The sequence below is a fragment of the Amblyomma maculatum genome, chromosome 11, assembly GCF_055883805.1.
Source record: "Amblyomma maculatum isolate TAMU_Amacu chromosome 11, ASM5588380v1, whole genome shotgun sequence".
Lineage (NCBI taxonomy): Eukaryota > Metazoa > Arthropoda > Arachnida > Ixodida > Ixodidae > Amblyomma > Amblyomma maculatum.
The window spans coordinates 73796472-73820696 of NC_139354.1; the positions used below are offsets into that span (position 1 = coordinate 73796472).

Here is a 24225-nt window from a genome sequence, read left to right on the forward strand (position 1 = left end):
CAGTCATCTATGCCTGAGGCCTGCATCATGCTTACTTTTTCAGTAAGGACATTTAAGATAAAAACTACCCTTGTCGGAAGGTTGCTTATCAGGACGTTTCCGATTTCTTCCAAGAATCGCTTAATGTATGTGTTCGCACTCGATCAAGTCCTGATGATTAAAGGCGAAGGCTAGTACTGTTTGTCTGGCGCCGCGAAGTTATCTGCTCCTAATGAAGCCTCTAGGATGAGCCGTTGCCGGATATCTACAACTTGCCACCGAGATTTTGAACTTGTTATGGCACGTGCCGATTTTGGCATAGATTGCTCGCTTGTTTTTTTTTTGAGTTTCTATTTGAAGGATTTTATTTAAATTCCTTCGGACGCTGTGTCGGTTGCAAATGTGTTTATGGGGTCTATCATAAGGCTGTTACTGGCAGCAATGTCTCGAAAGTGTTGGTTGGTGAAGGCAAACATTTTTCTTTTCAGGGGCCGAACAACGAACCAAAGTACCACATACCTGTGAACTACGCGTTAAAGCAGTCGGAGGAAAAGTGACCACTACAGAAGAATGCGTGGCAAAGTATCTACAAATTTGTAAAATTACTCATTATGTACAACTATACGAAAATTCTTGTAAGAATTCGGCAAAAAAGAAAAATAAAATATTTTAACGATTGAGAGCAACAACATGTGAAAGATGTATTGTGCTCGTCGTGACATTGAGCGGTGAACTGAGCTGCGCGCTAGGAAGAAATGTAAAATTGTCAGAAGCATGCAGAATGTTATGCGTCTAGAATAAAGAGTTCAACGGATAGAGGCAATAAATAACACTCTCCATGTCTGTGTTGCGAACAGCAGAATACATGCAGTAAGGTACAGTGCTACATTTATCTGTGTGAAAATCCTACACTATCACGAGAAACTCACCGCATCCTTACCTGCGTGGGCGATCTGCTAAAGCAGTTCGATGCACGTTTCGGCATAAAAACCCATGCTGAGACGTTCTTGGCATTGCCGTTTATTGGGAGAAGGTGATCTTGGTGGTTGATGCGACTTAGAGTAATCGGGCCTTTAAATGACATCTGCACATAAGCAAGCATTTATCACCATAAGATCCAAACTCACCATTTCAACACTTATCCAAACACATAATTCACGTCTGCGTGCCCTATAAGATTGAGTTGAAAATACAGAACCCCGCTATAGTAAAAACTCTGATAAAGCAAAGTCAAACTGAATTAAGGCCCATCGGGAGAAATAACACAGTTCTCTGCCCCCACTTTCCTTAGAAGGAACCTCAGGAAGACGACAAGGGTGAAATTTGCCAGATAACCTTTCCCATCCAGCCCTTAAATATTTATTTTCTTATAACCCTAATGAACAATCCTGTATAAAACCCATACAGGAAATTGTATACAGGTGTAAGTACAGGATCTGGGACACAGGATTGTGGGTATTAAGGCAAGTCTGGGACTGTGCAGGAGAGTCCGGAACAAAACCGCGCGGACCTCTGATACCCGAGTTATCTGTATGGTTCATGGCCCTCGTTTCCAGAAGAAGAAAACGCTTCGCCAGGCTAGAAAAAGCATTGATGCATGCTGTACCGACATAAACCGCGCGGAGCTCTGTAAGAGACATTTTCTTTATAGCCCGTGGCCCTCGTTTTTGAAAAAAAAAAAACTCTCGATTCCAGGCTGGAAAATGCAGGCAGAGATATAAAATAATACGATTTAAAAAATAAAAGAATAACTAAAAGCGAAAAACAAAAAAAAACACGGCAAGTCGCAATTCCAACTTCGGCCTTAAGGACTCACAGGCACATACTGTAACCACTGTACCATGGTGATTTTTTTTGTTTACTGCATGGGAAAAGTCTGTAAAAAAGGAACAACTCCACTTACTTAAATTGTACATGTGTAAAGTTACCGGGCTGCTTAATAAGAGCCCGCCATTCTGGGAGACAAACACATACATTTAGATACGGCATCCAGTTTGGAGGTTCTTCACATGCCGCATATACATCATCATCATCATAAGCCTGATTATACCCACTGCAGGGCGAAGGCCTCTCCCATATTTCTCCACTTAACCCGGTTCTGTGCTAGCTGCATCCACTTGACCCCTGCGAACTTCTTAATCTCACCCGCCCACCTAACTTTCTGCCGCCCCCTGCTACGCTTTCCTTCCCTTGGAATCCAGTTTGTTACCCTCAGCGACCATCGGTTATTCTCTCTTCGCACTACATGTCCTGCCCATGTCCATTTTTTCTTCTTAATTTCCACTAGAATGTCGGTAACTTGAGTTATTTCTCTGACCCACTCTGCACGCTTTCTATCTCTTAATGTTACCCATACCATTTTTCGTTCCATAGCCCTCTGGGTTGTCCTCAACTTAAGTAGAACTCTCTTGGTTAGCCTCCACGTTTCAGCCCCATAGGTGAGTACAGGCAAGATACAACTGTTGTATACTTTCCTCTTGAGTGATACCGGTAAGCTGCTAGTCATAATCTGCGAGTGCTTGCCAAATGCGCTCCATCCCAAAATTATTCTTCTTGTTATTTCCTTTTCATGGTCCGGATTTGCGGTTACTACCTGTCCTAAGTAGACATATTCGCCTACTACTTCCAGTATTTCGCTACCTAATGTAAACTCCTGTTCCTTCCCGAGGCTGTTGAACATTACCTTAGTCTTCTGCATATTGATTTTCAAGCCTACCTTTCTACTTTTTCTGTCTAGGTCATCAATCATTACTTGCAGTTCATCCCCCGAGTTGCTTAGCAAGGCAATGTCATCAGCAAATCGCAGATTACTGAGGTATTCTCCATCTACCCTTATCCCTAACTGCTCCCATTCCAAGTCTCTGAATACTTCCTCTAAACAAGCTGTGAATAGTACTGGGGCGATTGTGTCTCCTTGCCTAACACCTTTCTTTATGGGAATTTTGTTACTTTCTTTATGCAGAACTATGGTTGCTGTGCATCCACTATATATATCTTCCAGCACTTTCACGTACGGCTCGTCTACCCCCTGATTTCGCAATGCCTGCATCATCGCCGAGGTTTCAACTGAATCAAATGCTTTTTCGTAATCAATGAATGCTATCTATAAGGGCTGGTTATATTCCGAGCATTTTTCTATCACCTGATAGATGGTATGGATATGATCGATAGTAGAGTACCGTTTCCGAAACCCTGCTTGATCCTTTGCTTGATTGCAGTCTAAGATTTTCCTGATTCTATTAGTGATCACCTTAGTAAATACCTTATACGTAGGAGACAGTAAGCTGATTGGTCTGTAATTTTTAAGGTCCTTAGAGTCCCCTTTCTTGTGAATGAGGATAATGTTTGCGTTCTTCCGTGGTTCCGGTACCGTCGATGACACCAGGCACTGCGTATACAGGGTGGCCAGTTTTTCTAGCACGATATCCCCACCGTCCTTCAGCAAATCTGTAGTTATCTGATCCTCTTTCTCTAATTTCCCCCTTTTCATAGTTTCTAGTGCTTTCTTGATCTCGTCCTTCGTCACTGGTGGAACGTCTGACGGTTTTTCCCTACCGCCAATCTGATTGCGGTCATGACTACTTTGGCTACTGTAGAGATCTGTATAGAACTCTTCGGCTACTTTGACTATCTTGTCCATATTAGTGATGACGTTGCCCGCCTTGTCCCTTATCGCATAGATCTGGTTTTTGCCTATGCCCAATTTCTTCTTTACCGCTTTAGGCTTCCCCCGTTTTTTACAGCATGCTCAATTTTGTCCATGTTATACTTTCTTATATCGGCCACCTTGCGCTTATTGATTAGCTATGATATCTTGGCCAATTCGATCTGGTCTGTTGGATTGGAAGCTTTCATACTGTGGCGTTTCTTAATCAAATCTTTCGTCTCCTTAGACAGCTTACCGGTATCCTTTCTAACTATCCTGCCACCTACCTCTACCGCGCACTCAGTAATGATATTTCTGAAATTATTGATACAGTCCTCATATACACTCCACACGCCGCATATACACTCCTCACCAAAGCATACTGCTCCCGAAACACGGATTTGGACGATCATGGTGGCTCATCATGCCTGTCCATCATACGGCTTTTCCATAGACTGAACAGTCCCATCAACACAGATAATAAGGCACGGGAGAGCTTTTGTCAGGAGGCAAAAATCTAAAAGTATATGGTGTAATTGCAATGTCCTTTTTAAGAATTTTAAGAGTGGAATCATTTGTTCGTCAAGTATGTCCGTGCACTGTCTCCACTGTTGTTCGCCTTATATCTGGAACCCCTCTGTCTCAGTACAATTAACAGTGCAGAGATCCGTGGTTTCTCTCTGGCTGATTGTGAAGTTTAGATTTTAGCCTACGCGGATGATATCGCCGTCTTTTGTTCTGACAAAAAAAATTGCACTTGAGGCTGACAGAAATGTTCTGCGATGTATCAGGCGCGGCTCTTTAAACAAAACCAAAGACTTTTGGTTAGGCTATTGGGGCACTAGACTAAGCCTGTTTGGGGGTATATGCTGGGACTGTTGTCGTCTTCGGTACCTAAGGGTTCCGCTGCATCAAGTTCGCAACAGCGCTCTGCAATTCACAAATCGCACCTATGCGGGGACAAACACAGGCTTGAATGAGTAGGAAACTCTTTGCGTTTACTAGGGCACAGGTCTGTAACATATATTTGTTTGCAAAGCTTGCGTATGTCCTTCAAGTCCTGCAGTGTGCGAGGAGGAAGGTACAGGTTATACACAGAATATTTACACAATTGTGTGCCGCTCTCAAGGAGAGCCTATGCGGCGTGAAAACGTGTTCTTCCCGTAGAGTTTATTGGAGTGGGCCTTGTTCACTTGTTTGTGCGTAAACTTGTTTCCTTGTTTTTCCTTTTTCAATTCGGCAAACCACCCGTTTCTTATAGCTGAGCTCATTAGCTGTCTTAGTCCTTGTTTGCCTTACTTATTCGCACCGATTGGGCGGGCTCGTGAGACGCCTTTATGGGGATTCCTTAAGGAGGTTGCTGACTCTCAATTTTCACACTATGCGTCTCTCCGTCGTTTACCTGTATAGCCTCTCGAGAAAGCAGATCATCAGGTTCTCAATAAGTCTTTGTTCCCTACACCGTTGTATCGGCAGCCTTATCTGGGGTGTTCGGACAGCACTGTTCTAAAGCATGTTAGACAAATCTGAATTCAGGCAGCTGCAAAAACATTCCTTTTAAAACTACACACAGCGACGTTGCCTGTCAAGACATTTCTTCATTACAAGGAGATGTTTGTCCCCTGGACAGTGAATTGCCGTCTCTGCAATGTGCCTGAGACGAATGATCATTGCTTTCTTCTGTGCAGCGATGCTATGTTCCTTTAGGACACACTACACCATGGTAAATCTTCCAAACATTGTATTTATTGGGCTCAAACAATTTCCTATGTACAAGGACTATGTACAAATTATTTATAAAAGAGCACGAAATAACACGATATACAAGATCACACACAAAGTCAAACTCTAAACAAGAGGCAATCTAGAGCACATCACTAAGAGTGAGGGCCCCTCCGGTTGAAAGTCAGCCTGTGCATACAGTTTTCTTAAATAAATAATAACTCTGCAAAAGGTAGTCTTTTGTAGAAACAACCAATTTACAATTTCTGTCCACCATGGGCGTTTTTGAGTCTGTGTAGCCCAAATAGAAAGAACATATCTAAATATTTATAAACAGATGGCAATCTAGTGACCTATCGTAGAGAACGCGGTGTGAAAGGAAATCTTTTTTTTAATGTCCGTTGTAAAATATATGAGAAAAATATTGCATCTTTAAAATCGATGCAACAATGCTCAATGCTTTATGGAGAGTCACAAATGTGGCAATTTACTTTAAATACGAAAATGCCTTTTTTCCCTAAACATGTTTTAACATGCAGGGTCTCAGTGTAGAACTTATAAAGGGAAGTCTTCGTACATGGCGACAGCGGTATTTTACGTACTCTTTTAAGTACATCATGTCCCGGTAAACCAAAATACGCAGAACGGTACATGGGTAGAGGAAAGAGCATGGAAATTAAATCTTTGTACAAACGCTTCCGCGATACAAAAAATAGGAACTCTTGGGAGAAACGAACAAGTAGGAATAGCAGAAATAAATATATCTCATGCTGTACACCCCATAAGCACGGGCGATCAGAAACGATAGAAGACAAAATAAGACTTGGCAAAACGTGATCTATATTAACCTGCGAAAATGCACGCACTATCGGATGGCAAGGGTCACGGAAAAACATGAAACGCGAAATTATCTGTCGGACATGCAGGCGGACTAAACCAAGGGCATCGGGCCCAACAGGCCCAGAAGGTTATCACGCCTCATTGATTCAAAATATGAATTCCACACAAATATAGCGAATACTCTGTGGAAACGCTTGAAACAAAGTCTTGCGCAGCGAATAATTCGCAGTACATAATAAAATGTAGTGGCTCGAAACAGATTACAGGCGGTCGCCCTGCTAAAAGTAGAGGCCATGAGGGATTAAAATCTGAAAGTAGCGCTGAACAATCGGCACACGTTCTTTCCAATTAGGCGCACTATTCTTACGGCGTTCAAAGGGACTTCAAGGTACTTGGGTGGCCTAGATGTGAATGTCACACCTGCATATTCAGTAGGCATCAATCCCCCCTTTCCAAACAAGAGATCGCTACTCTTAATTCGGTTGATTTGAGCACCTGACACTGAACCGTAGTCTTAAGCTAAAGAAATAACCTCTTCAATGTTTTATTTATCAGCGCAGAAAAATGCGAGGTTATCTGCATAAGCTAAAACCTTCAGTTAGTGACCCATAATAAAAAAAAACATTGAATAATGTGCGGTTTATGACTCTCATGCAAAGCGGCTCCCAGTATAGAGCAAAACAGAACGGGCAATCTGGGCATCCTTGTTTAACAGAGAGATCGATAGTGACGGGTTGTTATAGAGAGCCATTTACAAGCAATAGTCCTGAACACTCTTTGTAACGAAGGCGTATCCCAGTTAAAACAATTGAACCAATATTGGCACGATCTAAGAGATAAAAAAAGGAATGAATGAGGCACACAAACAACTTTGCCAGGTCAATTTGCATCCCTGCAATATTGCAAAACGATACGCGCCACATATTGATTAGACTGTACTGACCGGCCTCACAAGCCACATGTTTGATGATCCAATCAAAGTGGTCATTGCAGTATGTAGACGATTTGAGAGGCTTTGAGCGAACATTTTACAATCAACATTTGAAAGCGGGATAGGCCTCTAGCCGTCCACAAATCGGAGCTTTTCTTTATCCTCAGTTGTTGCTATTAACAGGTTATCACTATTGGAAAAAGACTGCCGCCAAAATCCGACATCAATACCAGTCTGAAAAGTTTGAAGTAGGACAGGGGAAAGAGCAAATTTGAGTGCCTTGTAAAATTCGCCTGATAGACCATCAAGACCCGGAGTTATGGAATGCTGCAAACCATTCATTGCGTCTTCCACTTCAATTGCCGGTTATGGAGAGCTTATCGCCGTACATTCATCCTCAAAGAGTGGCTTATTCATAGCAAAAAGGCGCTCTACATAAATGTCGTTATCATTACTTTATTGACAGCAAAAATAGTGAGTGTTTTGCAAATTCCGTAATCATAGCATTAGAATTAGTGAACAAGGCGTTACTACAATAGAATTCAGAGATTCGTTAGGCTGCCGCATGGCGATGGTCATCAAACAATGCTTGTCTATTTGACTCCTCAGATTGCAAAGCACGATTGATACGGGACCGCACATGGGCCGCCCGAAAGCGCCCTGCATCAAACGTTTGAAGGTGGCATTTTTCAATACCAATTTTCTCAATGTTTAAGCCAGGAGCGTCACATTTAAGAGCATGCAAATTACGAAGGCTCTACAGCTGCCATTCTGCGTCAGCGTTTTTGGACTAAGAATAGACTGAACCAATCTGTATAGCTATATCCCTAACTTATTGCTTAAGCAACTTCCAAGCTGCAAATGATGATTGACTTAAGGCAAAGCAATTATTAAAAGCTGACTTCCCATGCTGTGCAACGTCTTCCTCGTTTAACAGCGAAGCATTAAGCTTCCACTGGAGCCGCTGCGACTGACATGTGGACGGGAACTCTCGCCACTCAGCATAATGACCATTTAATGGTCAGAGAAACAAATCGGCCCGACTTTGTATGAAATGCGCCGTTTATTAAGTTCTGCGGAGACGTAAATGCTATCAAGAGGTGAATGTGAAGCTCCCCTAATAAATGTGAATCTTGATAACAGTCCAATATCAATTGACCCTGCGTTATAAGTGATGCATGATAAAATTCCAGGGCTCTTATCGCCATTTTCAATAAGCCCAGTACGGTGATGTGGGTCGCATATGCAGTTGAAGCCACCTATCGCATCCTAGTGTTGTGCTGTGTTGTGTTTTATGGCACATAGGCAGCTAAGGCCATCATGCGCCAAACTTGGGGTTTACATATCTGCTTGATGAAAGGAAGCAAGCGATTATTTTAAAACACTAGAGTAGGTTTAGGATGTTGGCATCTTTTAAGAAATCAATGAGAGAAGACGCTTTAACCAGTGAATTTTCTCCTCAGAGTAAGATAGGATGTAGGGGAATGTAGTTGCCATAGAACTGTTGGAAATGCCCGCCTGGGTCGCGCAGTGGTTACGGCGCTCGACTACTGTTCCCAAGGACGCGGGATCGAATCCCGGCCTCGGCGGCAGCTTTTCGATGGAGGCGAAAAGCAAGGCGCCCGTGTGCTGTGCGATTTCAGTGCACGTTAAAGAACCCCAGGCGGTCGAAATTGCCGGAGTCCTCCACTACGGCGTCTCTCATAGCCTGAGTCGCTTTGGGACGTTAAACCCCACAAACCAACCAACTGTGGGAAATGCTTTTTTCTAAGTTGATCGAGTTTTATACACGATATTAGGATGTGGTTTATGGTGACCACCTTTCCGCAGTGTTCGCATACGGGTTTGGCATTCTTTGCCAGGATGAAGTTATGTGTGAGGTGTGCGTGTCCGAAATGAAGGCGGCATAAGATTACTTCAATAAAATGTACTTGATGGCTGCATGTTTGCCATTGTTCTATAACTGGCTTCACTAGGTGTAGCTTGTTTTTAACTTCGTTATCCCATGCAGCCTGCCACTTTTGTCTCAGTGTTCTTTGTATGAATTTTATGGCATCATTGTGTGGAATTTTCACTTTCTGTACTTGAGCATTGCAGGCGGCCGCGGCACATGAATCAGATCTCTCATTACCTCTGATTCTAACGTGGCTTGGCAACCAGCAAAATTTGATATTAAGTCCTTGTGTTTTTGCTATCACTATATAATGGACTATGTCCCCTACTAAAGGTTCTGTAGCATTTTTTGATGTAGTGATGCGAGTATGCTCAGAGTCTGTATAGATGATACTGTTCTTGATGTTTTTGTTGACTATTTTATCTATTGCTAGGATAACGGCGTAGCATTCTGCAGTAAATATTGAGGCACACTGTGGGAACCTTACTGTTTTTTCCAGTTTGTCTTCTATTACTGCACTGCCTACATGAAATATTGTCTTTGAACCATCTGTATAAAGTGCCTTGTGATCACTGTATTTCTCATTTAATGCCAAGAACTCTTGTATAATGTGTTCATGTGGTGTTTGTGCTTTGCGAAATTGAGTTAATATGCAGTCACATACAGCAGTGAAGTTGTACCAAGGTGGCAGTGGGTCAGGTCTCCGTGCAATATCAGGAAGTGCATACAGCAAGTTGAGTTCCCGGCACTGCTCTTCAAAACGGAGTATGAGAGGTCTGATGAATCGAGGTTTATTGATGTACAGTGTTCTTGAAGGGCAGTTTGTAAGTATGGAGTAACAAATATGTTTCGGTAACGAAATAATTTTCAGGACGTATTAAAGTGTAAGCATGGTCCTCCTGTATTTTAGTGCCGGTTTGTTTGCTTCTGCATACAGACTTGTCACCGGCGATGTCCTGTATGCACCAGTTGAAAGACGCAGACCTAGGCTATGTACTGGGTCCAGTCGTTTAACGTATGACAGTCAACAGCATTAACATTTAGTTGACATTCTTCTACAATTCAATAAATGTGTGGCCCCACAATTGACTAAACGAAACAATTTTTGGTCTGCGTTAGCGATAGCGTTTTTCTCATCATTTTTGAATTTTTTCGCGATAGAGGTAAGTGCCCCATGTCGACGAAACGCAAGTGTTTTTCTTGTGATGGTAACGCGAAAATCAGAAAAAGTAAAGAAACAAGAAAAGCTTTGCATAAACCTGGCTAGTAGGACACGGTTCCTTCGCAGTGCGAGGCGAGCGCGCAACTACTCCGCCACAGAACCGCGTTGCTTTTTCCCTAATAAAGGTGGACGTAATGTAAGCATTGTCTTGCCTTTTGACTGTCGGCTAATGTTTAGGTACGTCATTAGAAATAAACCAATTACAAAAGTAATCATTATGGAAGTAGCCAAGAATATTTCCGCTTTGCTTACCGGCGGTGCGGCGCGGACTGGAAAATTCTTTCCATCTTGCGGTGTCACGTTGCAGTCGCGAGCAGCTGCCCAGTTCAAAGCCTTATCCATCCATCCATCCATCCATCCATTCATCCATCGTCTTCAGAGCATTTGGGCTTTACCACTGTCTCGTTGAACTCGTTAAGGCGAAACTTAGGAGTCCCCCAATTTTTTTCGACTGTTATCTCTGACGACGGTGACATAAACCGTTTCTCCCCTGATGTTATGATGTGAACTGCAAAGCGATTCGGCTGGGCGCACAGCTGTGCAGCTGAGCGCCCAAGAGGATCGCACCGCATGCCTGTCGCATCCCTGCTGCCTGTTGTTTTGGGCGCCTCATACAGCTGCGTGTGCGCTAGGAGCTACGCAGGGCTCGCGTTAGGAATATCGTCGCTTTCTGTTGTTGCTTGTAAGGCAGCCTTTCGAATTCGAATATTATTAACGTAGCTGCCAATTCATCGAAGGGGAGGTGCCGAAAAGCTTTTGTTCTATTCAACGTTTCAACATTAGTCCAGTGCGGAGAAAGTGCATGTCATACATTTCAGAAAGATGTCAAGCAAAACGATATAGATCTGTTTGTCGCAGCCTTAGGAAAACAATATTCTCGGTTTTATTTTCTGCCGCGACCATTTCTTCGACAACAAATTCGAAGCAGCCCTTGCTGTATTTCTAATCTTTAGCATGCGACTAAAAGCGGCTCAAACATCACCCTCCGTCTTGCATATACACTAGAAAGAGCATGAAGCAGAGCACGGAGGCATTACAGGTAGTGGACTTTAAATACAAGAGAATTAGATGCGGTATGTAAAAAAAATATACGTCGGAAAAAAGCACGTTCTCACGTCAAAATCTCACGTCAATCAATTCTGATTACGTAGAAGCACAAAATACCATAATACATTTTTTTACTCATCCCAAAATTACTTCCGGCACGCCGAGCCGGCAACTATTACTACTAGTGCCACGCCGATGGCTTTTCGACCGAACAAGCTGTATGAGGTTTCACTTATTATAATGAGTAATAATAATAATTATGCGGTAGCTCACCATTGCAGGCTAGTGATAATGGTGAGGCACAAGAGTTCAAATTTAGGGAAACCCATACAAAAATTTCCTATGGTCAGCTATAGAAAATCCTTTGTATGGTCGGCTATAGAAATTTGGCCCAAATATCTATAGCCACTTCTATGGTTGTCTTTAGGTTTTTCTATAGTCTGTTCTATAGAAGTCTTTAACCTGTTCTATGGACTTATGGCTCCCTATTTACGGCAGTCTTTAGCATTTTTTATGGCCAGGTATAAACTTTTATGGTCAGTTATAGAAAATTCTTTGTATGGTCGGCTACAGATATTTGGCCCAAAAAGTTATAGCCGTTCCTATGGTAGTCTTTAGGTTTTTCATATAATTTATTCTGTAGAAGTCTTTAACCTATTCTATAGACTTATGGCTCCCTATGTACTGCAGTCTTTAGCATTTTCTATGGTCGCATACAAACGGCCAGCTATAGAAAATCCTGTGTATTGTCGGCTATAGATATTTGGCCCAAAAAGCTGTAGCCTGCTATAGAAATCTATAACCTATGGACTCCTTTTGGTGTCCTAATTTAAGTATTTGCAGTCTTTAGCATTTTCTATGGTCAGCTATAGAAAATTCGCGCAGCGCGCGCGCGTGTCTGTATGTGCGTGCGTGTGTTTGTGTTTGCGCAAGTGTGTATGTGCATGTGTGTCATGCTCTATATCTTCGGTTTCATTTTCAATTCGATGAGTAAATAACTGAAAATTGGCCAGCCGTCCCCACGACTAAAGCCATCATGGGCCGGAGGTACTCACTGCAGGCGTACTTCTATGCGGCGACAGTGCTCCCACCAGTTATACCAAGATTGTGACACAATCCTTTTGTCGTACAGCGTTGTAGTTGATGACATACGGTTTCTCGTTGCATACAGCACACAACTCTTAATCAAGCTAGAGTACAAGTCGCGCGAGGGATTCGAACCGACGATATATGTACTTTCATATAAGGGTGTACGCCTACTGGTCTATAGCTTTTAGTCTATACAATATTCTATAGCCAGCTAAAACAGGTTATATGACTTGCAGTCTGTAGCTTTAGGAGCATTGACATTTCTATAGACAGCTAAAGATAACTGTATGGCTACTAGTCTATAGCTTCTAGAGCATGTACTTTTCTATAGCCAGTTAACGCAGCTTATATGACTTGCAGTCTGTAGCTTTAGAGCCATTTAAATTTCTATAGACAACCAAAGATAACTGTATGGCAAAAAGTATATAGCTTTAGGAGCATACACTGTTCCATAGCCAGCTAAGCAGCTTATATGGCTTGTAGTCTGTAGCTTTAGAAACATTAACATTTCTATAGACCGCTAATGGTAACTATGACTAGTAGTCTATAGCTTCAGGAACATACACTTTTCTATAACCAGCTAAAGCAGCTTATATGACTTGTAGTCTGTAGCTTTAGAGGCATTCAAATTTCTATAGACATCTGACGATATCGGTATTACTAATATTCTATAGCTTCAGAAGTATAAACGTTTCTATAGCTTGCTAAAACTGATTCTACGGCTGGCAGTCTGTAGCTTTAGAGGAGTTCAAATTTCTATAGACAGCTAAAGATAACTGAATGACTAATAATCTATGGCTCAAGGAGCATAAACGTTTCTATAGCTTGCTAAAACTGATTCTATGGCTTGCAGTCTGTAGCTTTAGAGCCATTCAAATTTTTATAGACCAGCTAAAGATAACTCTATGACTAAAAGTCTATAGCTTCGTGGACATATGGTTTTCTATAGTTAACTAAAGAGATTTTGTATGGTCCAGAAGCTATAGACAAAGTGTTATAAAATTTTCAATAACTGCTTATAAATATTTCAATGGCACTTTACAGCCGACTATAAAAGTCCATAAATAGACATAGCTGACCATAAACTTTTCCATTGAAGTACATAGACCATTTTTGTATGGGAGCATTGGTTAAGAGAGAAGCAAATTAAAACAAACCAAATGGGATGCTCAAGGTGGAGGCGCAGATAGGACAAATAACAATGTCGTGTTCTATCCTTCAAAGCATGATTTATGTCGTTCAAAAACTTCTATCCGCACTTATCACCTGTATGCATACCCGCGTAACAGCAATCAACGTTAAAGTCACATTGGATTTTTCCGTTTTTTTTTTTATCGTCCTTGGTGTGGCCCTTTCACTACGAACAAAAGCAGCGAGGCGCCTCCAGATACTTATCTTTATTTCCTTCATCACGACGTCAGTGGCACTGCAGAACAAGTTGAAAGACGGCGAGTAATGACAGAAATAAAAAAAACAATATCCACTCAACAGGCCACTGGTACCATTCGCCACACACCACACGTATAACGCACAATCTGCTGCGGAAAGAATACATTTTTACGTCCTATCGCCACTCAGCCAAAGGAAAGGCCGATCGCTACAGAAGCTTAACAACGATGGCTACATTACTGAACACCAAAAACTAAATTCAGGGAAGCAAGTGGACTCGATATGTAACCCTCTAAATGTACTCCGAATAATGTGGCTTCTTGTTTCTGCAGTTATTATCAGCTGTCGAAGCCCATCAAAAAAACGCCCATCTATTTTAACTTTTGGGGGTTTGTTTACCGATCGGGATGATTTTTTATTTCATAGTAGCAATCGTATATGTCTTCCCAGCATAATAATATACAGCATAATAATAAATTCATCTTAGTACGCAAGTACAACAACTTGATATTTACTGCGGCCATCTGATCCCACTCTTTATGGCGCTCTTTCATAAGTCGTCAAGTGTTCTGCTTTGTCTAGTGCTTTGACCACAAGTCACGAATAAAACCTATAGCATGACTTTTACTGCCCATACAGTCTGTTAACGAGGTACAATAAAAAGCCTAGTGTAAGAGCTTCATTGACTCAACTTTGACACTTCTGCATTCACCTGCGATGTACACCGAAGATTTTCTAAAGTATATTCTGTAGAGCATATATAAAAGAAAGCGACATTCATTGTCATAGAAGTGACAGGTAGGTAATCCGAAAAAACTTCATCTGAAAGGTGGACGGAAATAAAACTAGAGTGCATCGCAAAGGGCTTCACGACCATCAAGAAAGCCAATTTGCAGAACCCCGGTCCGAATACCAAAGTAGAAAGCAAAATAAATGCTGTGTTCTCCGGCCATGATTCAAGTTTCGAGTGCACGTAATCAAGATAGGTATAGTTTCAGTGCACAACTACACTTTCACATCCATCGTGCGCAGTTGTAACAGGCCGAGCTCCGATGCCACAATCTATAACCTTTCCAACTTTGCAAATATGCCTGTTCCTTCTCTTCGTAACCATTTTTTACAAGGTAAGAACTATTGAGTTTAAATATTTTGCGCCCACATATAAGCTCATATGCATAGAATAAAAGGGACGGTAATAATAATTTCTCTTTGTGGAAACATCAGAAGTGCAATGGAGCACATTGAAAAGCACCAATAATGTGTTTTCATTGTTGCTTTTTATTATATGCTGGGAACAGAGACAATGTGCAGATAATCAATATTCACATCTGAAACATTCCTAAGCAGCTGTATTCAGTGAAGCTACGTACCCCCATATGCACGATTGTTTTCCACTTAAAGGTGACAGTGAAGTAACACAAGAGTACACAAAAAAGAAGATTTATGACATTCTACGCGACAAAGAACTGGGCTCAATTCCTAACCAATGACACCAGAGCTCTTGCCTAGACTCAGGCAATCAATATTTAATGATATAATGTTTCAAAACAGTCGACGTCTATAACTGTCGGGATATGTTTAGCGACAAAGCTTCGCTAAATGTCGTCTTACTTAGCACCAAATTCTAAGCAGCAGCATTCCAATATTGACAATAAAAAGCGACACTATATCTGAGTGGGGCTTACTTCATTGATCCGTATCTGACCCGGTTCAAAATATTTGAACCATACTCTACAAATAGCTTATTTTTATAGTAAAATCTGTTCTTATAAATAGCTAACTTTTGGCGTTGAATTTTGTAAAGTATGCATCCGATTCACCATCAGCAATGACGGAGTTTTTTTTTTTTTCAAAGGACCACCGTAATTACAGTGTCATTATAAAGCAACATTACCTAGCAGAAATATTTTGGTGCAGCGGAAGTGGGCTTTATTGTTTCGCCAAATTACCACCGGTCTTATCGGTAGTACATGTGGTTAAAAAATGGGCGGTGAATAAAAGGGTTCATAATGAGTTGTGGACAACGGAGCGAGTAATAGAAGGGAATTTGATAGGTTCAATTTCGTATATAAGAAAGCGAGTGAAAGATACTTCAATAAATTCCGTAAAAATCAAGCACAAATACAACGAGAAGGGCACGTACTCCAAAGGCACTGAGCGCCTTTTCGATGCCTACAGATGCCATGGTAAGCGCCATTTAAATATTGATTTTAAAAATAAAGATAAATTACGACCAGCAAGGCGCGTAATTACCAAATAGATTCCAAAAAAATACAGGCCTACCGGAGGTCGCCGCAAGCTTAGTGAGCGGATATAACAAGATCTGCGGTGCGGATAAGGCCGGAGCAGGTGGAGTGTGGTTTGGAAGAATTATAATTCAATTAGAGTTTATTTTCCGGCAAATATTAAAGTAAGGAACGTGGTGATTACGTTGCTTACAAACAGGGATTGCAATTTTTTCATGCAGCTTTCTCCTACTGCTTTCTCGGTGCATTTTCTGACTGCCATTGAGTTCTGTCTAGCTACTTCTAGAAATAATATAAGTACTCGTTAGAGCCACATTTGTGCAATCATATCCTTCATGCATTATTCCTGAATTCTGCTACTATTCCGTAACATATACAGTAAACAAGATACATAATTGAAATCGCCCTCTTTTTCAGGCATGCTCCGACACTGTTAACAAAGAAGGTGAGGTTTGCTGTGATTTCATATTACTTCTATTGGCGATCACTAATATAAACCGAACATTGTTCCGCCGTTCTAGCTAAATATTTTGATATAAAGGTTCTTTGTTCTCAGCGCAGTAGCTCCTAAATTATATACACATTTGTTATTTTTGCACGAAGACGATGATTTTGACACCTATTCATTGCCTCACAGCTTTTGACTGGGCACAAATTAATTTTAAGCCGCGCCAAAGAGGGATTAGAGCAAGACATTGTTATCCCCTGCTATTGGATTCTATGGTTTCCTGTCAAGACGTAACTATTTTTTGTACCCCCCCCCCCCAAAAAAAAATAAATAAACGCATTACTGGCGAATGCCATACACAGTAGTGCAACATTTGAGGGTAATTTTGGTATTTTATTTGAGTTATATAGAGAGGTGAAAAATTGACTCATTTTGTTCCTTTACTTACTGCTAGATTTTCAGGTACAGATTTGGAGGTTCATATACTCCAAATACCAGCAATTATTATCAAGTTATTCAAACTTTATGCGATATTTTGGACCAATGAAGTCCGCTGTAGCAAAAAACCTTTATTTGAAACGCCACAGATTTCCGCTGTACTGCGTATGCTTCTGTATAATCTGTGGTGTGGCGTTCGAGGAAGCAAAAAATGAAAGGTGCCCCACGGATGCCCGGATCGAACATCCGGCGGGGTCAGCTTGGTATATGCGCGGATCGCCTTAGAAATTTCCTGATTTGACTTCTTGCCTCGACGTGATATCATGATGATGGGACATTCGGTGATGACGTCACGTCGAGTCATGGTAAATGATGTGATCACATTTTCGCGATGGGCCGTGGAATCTCACAAAGAAGTGTGACACTTCTCGCGGACACTTATGAGTCCAGCGTGGGCGACGTTCGAGGTACTTCCCTGAGCTTTGAGCAGACCATTTTAGAGGATATTTCGCATTCAAATTACCCTGCATACCTTTTCTCGGCAATGCACTTTTGCCTTCACTAGTGGAAATTATATTGTAGCACGTCATTTTATATCAAGTTGCCAACCACTTTAAGTAAATGACAGAGACATATAAAGGCCGGTTTCAAACAAAGTGCCGTTTTGTCTGTCTCAGACGTTGACTAGGATCCAAAGAGCTGCAAACTCGATTCCAAACCCACCTTCCCATTTACCAGCTGCCAACTACTATTATAACAGTTCTGCCACCTCCGTACCAGATACAATTGATCTGTCAATACAACATTGCAAATGCTTTCTCCTGATTTTTGGCTCTCTCAGCTGACTGCAGCATCTATACCTAGGTTTCCGCTCAACTAAAAGTATCAGTCTCTCAATTAGTGTTTCGCATCAGCCAGCGCAAACGCAGGTCGACTCTTCAGCCTCACAGCTGCCACACTCTCCATCCTAATTTTTCATCTATCCGGCTTTCTCTATTTCGCCCCTACCCTTCGGACTATACAGACTGCACCTCCCTCTTCTACCTTTTATTTTAAGGAGCACGATCTGTTGCTTTCACCCTAACCTTCTGCGTTCATGGTAGTCACCTTTCGACTTCCCGTGGCACCGCCTACGGAAAGCCATTCGTCCTTACCTGCTCGCTCGATGGTGTAGCCATACTCTGGGTTGTCCCTTTGGAAGTTGCAATCCGGTTGCGTGTTCCTTGGATCTCGACACTCTACCCAAGCCACCCACTAAAAATAGCTTTCTTTCCCTCTAACCTCTCGTCTAAATGCGGGGGCGGTATTTTCGTCTCTCAAGTTTGCTCTCTTTAGAAATGGCACTAAGTGTTTCGCTCTGCCAATTCCTGCCCCGGAAGACGATTAGTTAGGCTAAATATAAAGTAACTTGTAATTCCCAAACTAAGAAAATGCTCCTTTGAGTGTACTCCAAATATAACAAGTGTCTCATTGGTTGATGATTGAACAGTCATTGTGGGCTGGAAAGTCGTACCACTTGAGCCTGCGTGAAGAAAGTTGCAATGGTTGGTCACTTCAAATATTAGCATAGTTTATTTAGACATTTGATGGGGCCTTCACGTTGGAACACAGATTATTCTTTTGAATAGCATTACTGAGTTCTAGACTGCTTGAAGTGTAATACGAGCAGCTTCTCTCTGCAATTTACGCTAATATGATTCCTGTTTCGCATCTGCACGAAGCCGGTTGACGTTTCTGGTTTGAATCAAAATTTCTCACGTTGAAACGTCCATTTTGTTTATCTTGTGGATTCGCACCACTATTGGTTGAGGGCGATTATAAGACTACTTGAGCTTCGTAAAAAATAGAGGAGGCGTTTCTTGTACACAGATTTAAAGAGGTAATATCGATTATATCTGTTTCAGATAGTGTAATAGCACGGAACGGATACATATACGAAATTGCACTTTTTTACCAAAGCATTTCACAAATTTACTTTAGTTACACTTAAAACAGGCTTTTTTTTCATGCAGGGAATGCTGTCTTGAAACCAGGATATTATGTGTAGAATAAGTGAGGCTGGCCGCAATGTATTTTTTGGCTATCATAGAATTATATTTTCTAAATTGTAATCAAGGAACAAGCATACACACCACATCGCGTAATTGAAACCTGATGTCACTAACGATATATTGCTAAGCTAAGGTGAAGGTAGTGATCATACCCTCTGTGTTCACTCTTATTGGTGCTTGACTGCGATGGTCGAGCACAACTTAACGGCTTTGCTTTCTTATTTCGAGCAGTCTTGGCCAGTCAGCGTTATCTTATTAGTACAGACCTTTTTGTCAGCTGCCATTTCACCATAATTTAAACTATGAGCTTAGATTCAACCTTCGAACATGTCAAGCGTTCTCCAAAGTACCTAAGGAGACGCTACACAAAAGCTTTATTTCTCGATAAACGTACATTGCCTCAGATGGACGAAAAGGCTGATATCAAAAACACACCCTGTCTTTTTCAAGCGTCGATAGTTTTCAATATTCTACCATTTTTTGTCCAGTTATGGTTTTGTGCGCTTTGTTGCTCAGTGTATTCTATTTACTAAAACGAAATGCGGTATTTAGAATGTCTAAGCATTTCTCGCGGTTTCATTATATTGAAATGTGTTAGTGAAGAATTTGTAATGAAACGTGGATCCAACCCCAGATCATTTTTCTCACCGGAACAGTCGATCTACCATCTGCGCGAGTGGCGGCGGCTGGTACAGCAGCTGGCAAGCCCAGAGCGATGTGATCAGTTAAATATATAATGGTACACTGTTATCTCAAAAACTGGTGAAATATTTACCTGTTTCATTTTTATTACTTTTTTGTAGTCTGGCATGTTTCGGCTTTCAGATAACTACTATTAATATCACTATCACTATTAATATCACTAAAAAACATAACTACTATTAATGATCACTATCGAAACAGCTTGCTTTTCCTTATTGCTTGAAATACATTATAACACGTTGACTGCTGTCATTAACACGCAATCTTTACAGGCTGTGGGCGGCCTGCTGCGAAGTCAAGAATTCTAAATGGAAAGAACGTGAGAAGAGCAAACCAGCCGTGGATGGTGATAAACTTTATTTTTTCTCGAACGTTTGTTATTTTGATTTTTCTATGTTTTCCTTTCTTTACTTAATCAAAGCCCTACCACTATCATTGCCTGTACTGTCACACGCTCATCCATACTCCGAAATGTCCTTCACGTGCGCAGTAAAGTAGTACCCATCCTCACAGGTCACCCGCCTCCTCATTGTACGCTGGCGCTAATCATGCAGAGACAACTCGTTTGGGGAACTATAAATGAGAAATATAAATATTCTTCCACGGCTGCTATAGTTTTGTGGGGAGGTACTCTTGTAAGAGCTATGTCTAAAGAATTTATTTGCTCGCCTAAAAACCGACAAGGAAAACAAATATACATAGGAATTCATTCTTTCGCAGCTTAACCAATATTTCATGTGGAGTACGCTTGGAAGGGGCACTAACAACCTTATGGGAAAACTCACTTGAATGCTGTGGCATTAAAAATAAGAGGAGATTCAAAATATTAAGCTCGATAACATTAGCTTTAAATGCTAAGTTTTATTCAATGTTCGTCTCAACAATATTTGACTAAATAAGCTTCACTGAACGCCATATGGCGAGTTAATAAGTTGAAAGCTGAATCGTAATTAACCTCAGCCGTTTCTATATTGCATATTAAAGTTTAAAGTGAAGACGCCTTAGTATAAATTCACTTTTCATCATCATCATCATCATCATCATAATCATCATCATCAGCCTTATTATACCCACTGCAGGGCGAAGGCCTCTCCCATATTTCTCCACTTAACCCGGTTCTGTGCTAGCTGCATCCACTTGACCCCTGCGAACTTCTTAATCTCATCCGCCCACCTAACTTTCTGCCGCCCCCTGCTACGCTTCCCTTCCCTTGGAATCCAGTTTGTTACCCTCAGCGATCATCGGTTATCCTCTCTTCGCACTACATGTCCTGCCCATGTCCATTTCTTCTTCTTAATTTCTACTAGAATGTCGGTAACTTGAGTTATTTCTCTGACCCACTCTGCACGCTTTCTATCTATTAATGTTACCCCTACCATTTTTCGTTCCATAGCCCTCTGGGTTGTCCTCAACTTAAGTAGAACTCTCTTGGTTAGCCTCCACGTTTCAGCCCTATAGGTGAGTACAGGCAAGATGCAACTGTTGTATACTTTCCTCTTGAGCGATACCGGTAAGCTGCTAGTCATAATCTGCGAGTGCTTGCCAAATGCGCTCCATCCCAATCGTATTCTTCTTGTTATTTCCTTTTCGTGGTCCGGGTCTGCGGTTACTGCCTGTCCTAAGTAGACATATTCGCCTACTACTTCCAGTATTTCGCTACCTAATGTAAACTGTTCCTTCCCGAGGCTGTTGAACATTACCTTAGTATTCTGCATATTGATTTTCAAGCCTACCTTTCTACTTTTCCTGTCTAGGTCATCAATCATTATTTGCAGTTCATCCCCCGAGCTGCTTAGCAAGGCAATGTCATCAGCAAATCGCAGATTACTGAGGTATTCTCCATCTACCCTTATCCCTAACTGCTCCCATTCCAAGTCTCTGAATACTTCCTCTAAACAAGCTGTGAATAGTACTGGGGAGATTGAGTCTCCTTGCCTAACACCTCTCTTTATGGGAATTTTGTTCATCATCATCATCATCATCAGCCTGATTATACCCACTGCAGGGCGAAGGCCTCTCCCATATCTCTCCACTTAACCCGGTTCTGTGCTAGCTGCATCCACTTGACCCCTGCGAACTTCTTAATCTCATCCGCCCACCTAACTTTCTGCCGCCCCCTGCTACGCTTTCCTTCCCTTGGAATCCAGTTTGTTACCCTCAGCGACCATCGGTTATCCTCTCTTCGCACTACATGTCCTGCCCATGTCCATTTCTTCTTCTTAATTTCCACTAGAATGTCGTTAACTTGAGTTATTTCTCTGACCCACTCTGCACGCTTTCTATCTCTTAATGTTACCCCTACCATTTTTCGTTCCATAGCCCTCTGGGTTGTCCTCAACTTAAGTAGAACTCTCTTGGTTAGCCTCCACGTTTCAGCCCCATAGGTTACTTGTTACTTTCACTTAAATTCACTTTTACAACCCTGAAAACGTATTTTGACTATATATGTGCTGGCATTAAGGGGCCACTTTTGCCTTTCTCTCCTTCATCCGATATATTTGGATATGAATTCTGTTACTTCCACTTACCGCAGCATACCACAGTTTGCGGACATTTACACGAAAGGATTGTTTATTCCGCGCCCTTTTATTTTCGGTTGTTTGGGTGCCTGTCAACATTTTGTGATGTCTGATACATCAACTTTTCATCCAAAGTCTTGGTATGTATTCTTGGGCAGTATAGCCGCCCCCACTGGCGCGTGTTTTCACTCACCCGTTTATAGTGCTTTCGGTCTTTTCTTTTTGATGCGAGGAATATTTTAAATTCCAGGCGAAGACTTAGAAATTACAACCACCTGGGGATCTTTAGCATCCACTGACATCGCACAACCCCGCCTGTTCGTTTCTGTAGAGGCGAAAAAAAGAGGCGCCCGACTGCTTTGTGATGTCAGTGCGCTTGAAAGTTCCCAGGCGGTCTGAATTACTCCCTCCACCACGGCCCTCTGTCTCTTACCGCTTTCACTCCCACCTTCCTCCCTTTCTTTACGACGCGGTTCAAGTGGCCGCAAAAAAACGCTTGACAGATTCGGCGCCGTTGCTGGCCTGTAAACCAAGAGAGAGAAAGAGCGAGAAAATAAAAATGAAAGGCAGAGAGAATGATCGCTAGAACAATTTTTATTATTGTTAGAAGTGTTATTCCTAAAGGTTCAGTATCAACTAGGCCGGCTTCTGTTCTCCGTTTTTATTAATCACGTTGCTCGTGGTTAACAACTCCTCTTTCCTCCTTTTGCTGTTGATATAAAAATATTCAAGTCAATACATTCTTTTTAAGAATGCTCCATATTGCAATTGGACGTATTTGCTTTTTCTAATTGGCGCACCAAGAATGGATTTACTCTCAAGTTTAAAAAAAAAAAAACTAAGGTTGTCTAATTTACTCGTAAAGCGCATAACCCTCTTTGCCCTTAATCTTTGAATTCAGTGGTGTTGTCCAGGGCTGATAAATGTATTAACCTCGATCTATATTTGACCGCACTCTCAGCTTCTCTCATCCTAAACACTTATCTCGCCTGCAAGCTATGCGCGAATTCATCTCCAGGCTTTGGCGAGAGTTCCGCGCTCCAACCCCTTTCTTAAAGGTGTAGGTAGTCGTCTGTGTGCTTGCTGCTCTTTTAATATTCGTCTGTTGTTTGGAACGGTACTTGCAAATCAAACTGTGGCAAAGTCGATAGAATACAGCAAACGCTTTTATGCATATTTTAGCATCGTTTCCCCCACGCAGCTTTCAACTCTGGCTCTACAAGGATTAACTCACCGCAACTTCATCCTCTTAACTGCCGTCGGATAAGAGCAGATATCAGTTTCTTGTACAATTTCCTCCATGGCCCCATTACGCGCTTTGAGACCGTGGAGTGCATCCTATTTCGAATTTCGCGGAAGAGCCTGAGGGAATTCGGACCACTTCAAGTTTCTCTGCTCCCCTCACAAAACAATTCACACGCCGTTTAATTATCTTTCTCCTAATGTTAATTTGATCGGAACCTCGCTTTCTTTCTAATGCAAGTTCGCCGCGTCCTATTCTGAACAGTCATTTTTATCAAATATTAGATCCTCCTTGAACTGATTTCTATACACTTTATTCGTGCATTGTTTTTAATCTTCTTATATATTTTCACTTTTTCAGTGTAAAAGTATGTAATCGTTTTAATCGATTTACATGATTGTAAGCATTGTATATAACTGTATTTGGTTGTTTCTTCTTTTGTATGCTTTTTGTGTAATTTTTCAGGACGACCTCCTAATATTGTTTTCATTCCCTGCGCGACTCATATTATCTAAATTCAATTTATTGTGTTATTTTCACCTTTTTTTGTCATTATGTACATGTGAAAATCTTACGTGTCATTTTTATTGTGACTTCTGCTGCAGTACACATTAATATAAATATTGATTATTATTATTAATAATATTAATATTTTGCTAGTATTAATGTTACTATTATCACAGGTGCGTTCTTCAGTAAAATTTGTTTTGAGAGAAGGATGTGGTGAAGAACTTGTCTGTATTGAATCATCATACGTGACAGTAATGCGAAGTGTCATTCTTAATTCAGCCAATACGTTACTGGCTTCGGGTTTTTGCA

General features: G+C 41.5%; 1 protein-coding gene across 1 annotated transcript in view; it reads left to right on the plus strand.

Moving 5' to 3' along the window:
- The window catches only part of LOC146174165 (chymotrypsin-like protease CTRL-1), a 126188-nt gene that overhangs the window by 77286 nt on the left and 24677 nt on the right, over positions 1–24225 (plus strand). The window lies entirely within an intron of this gene.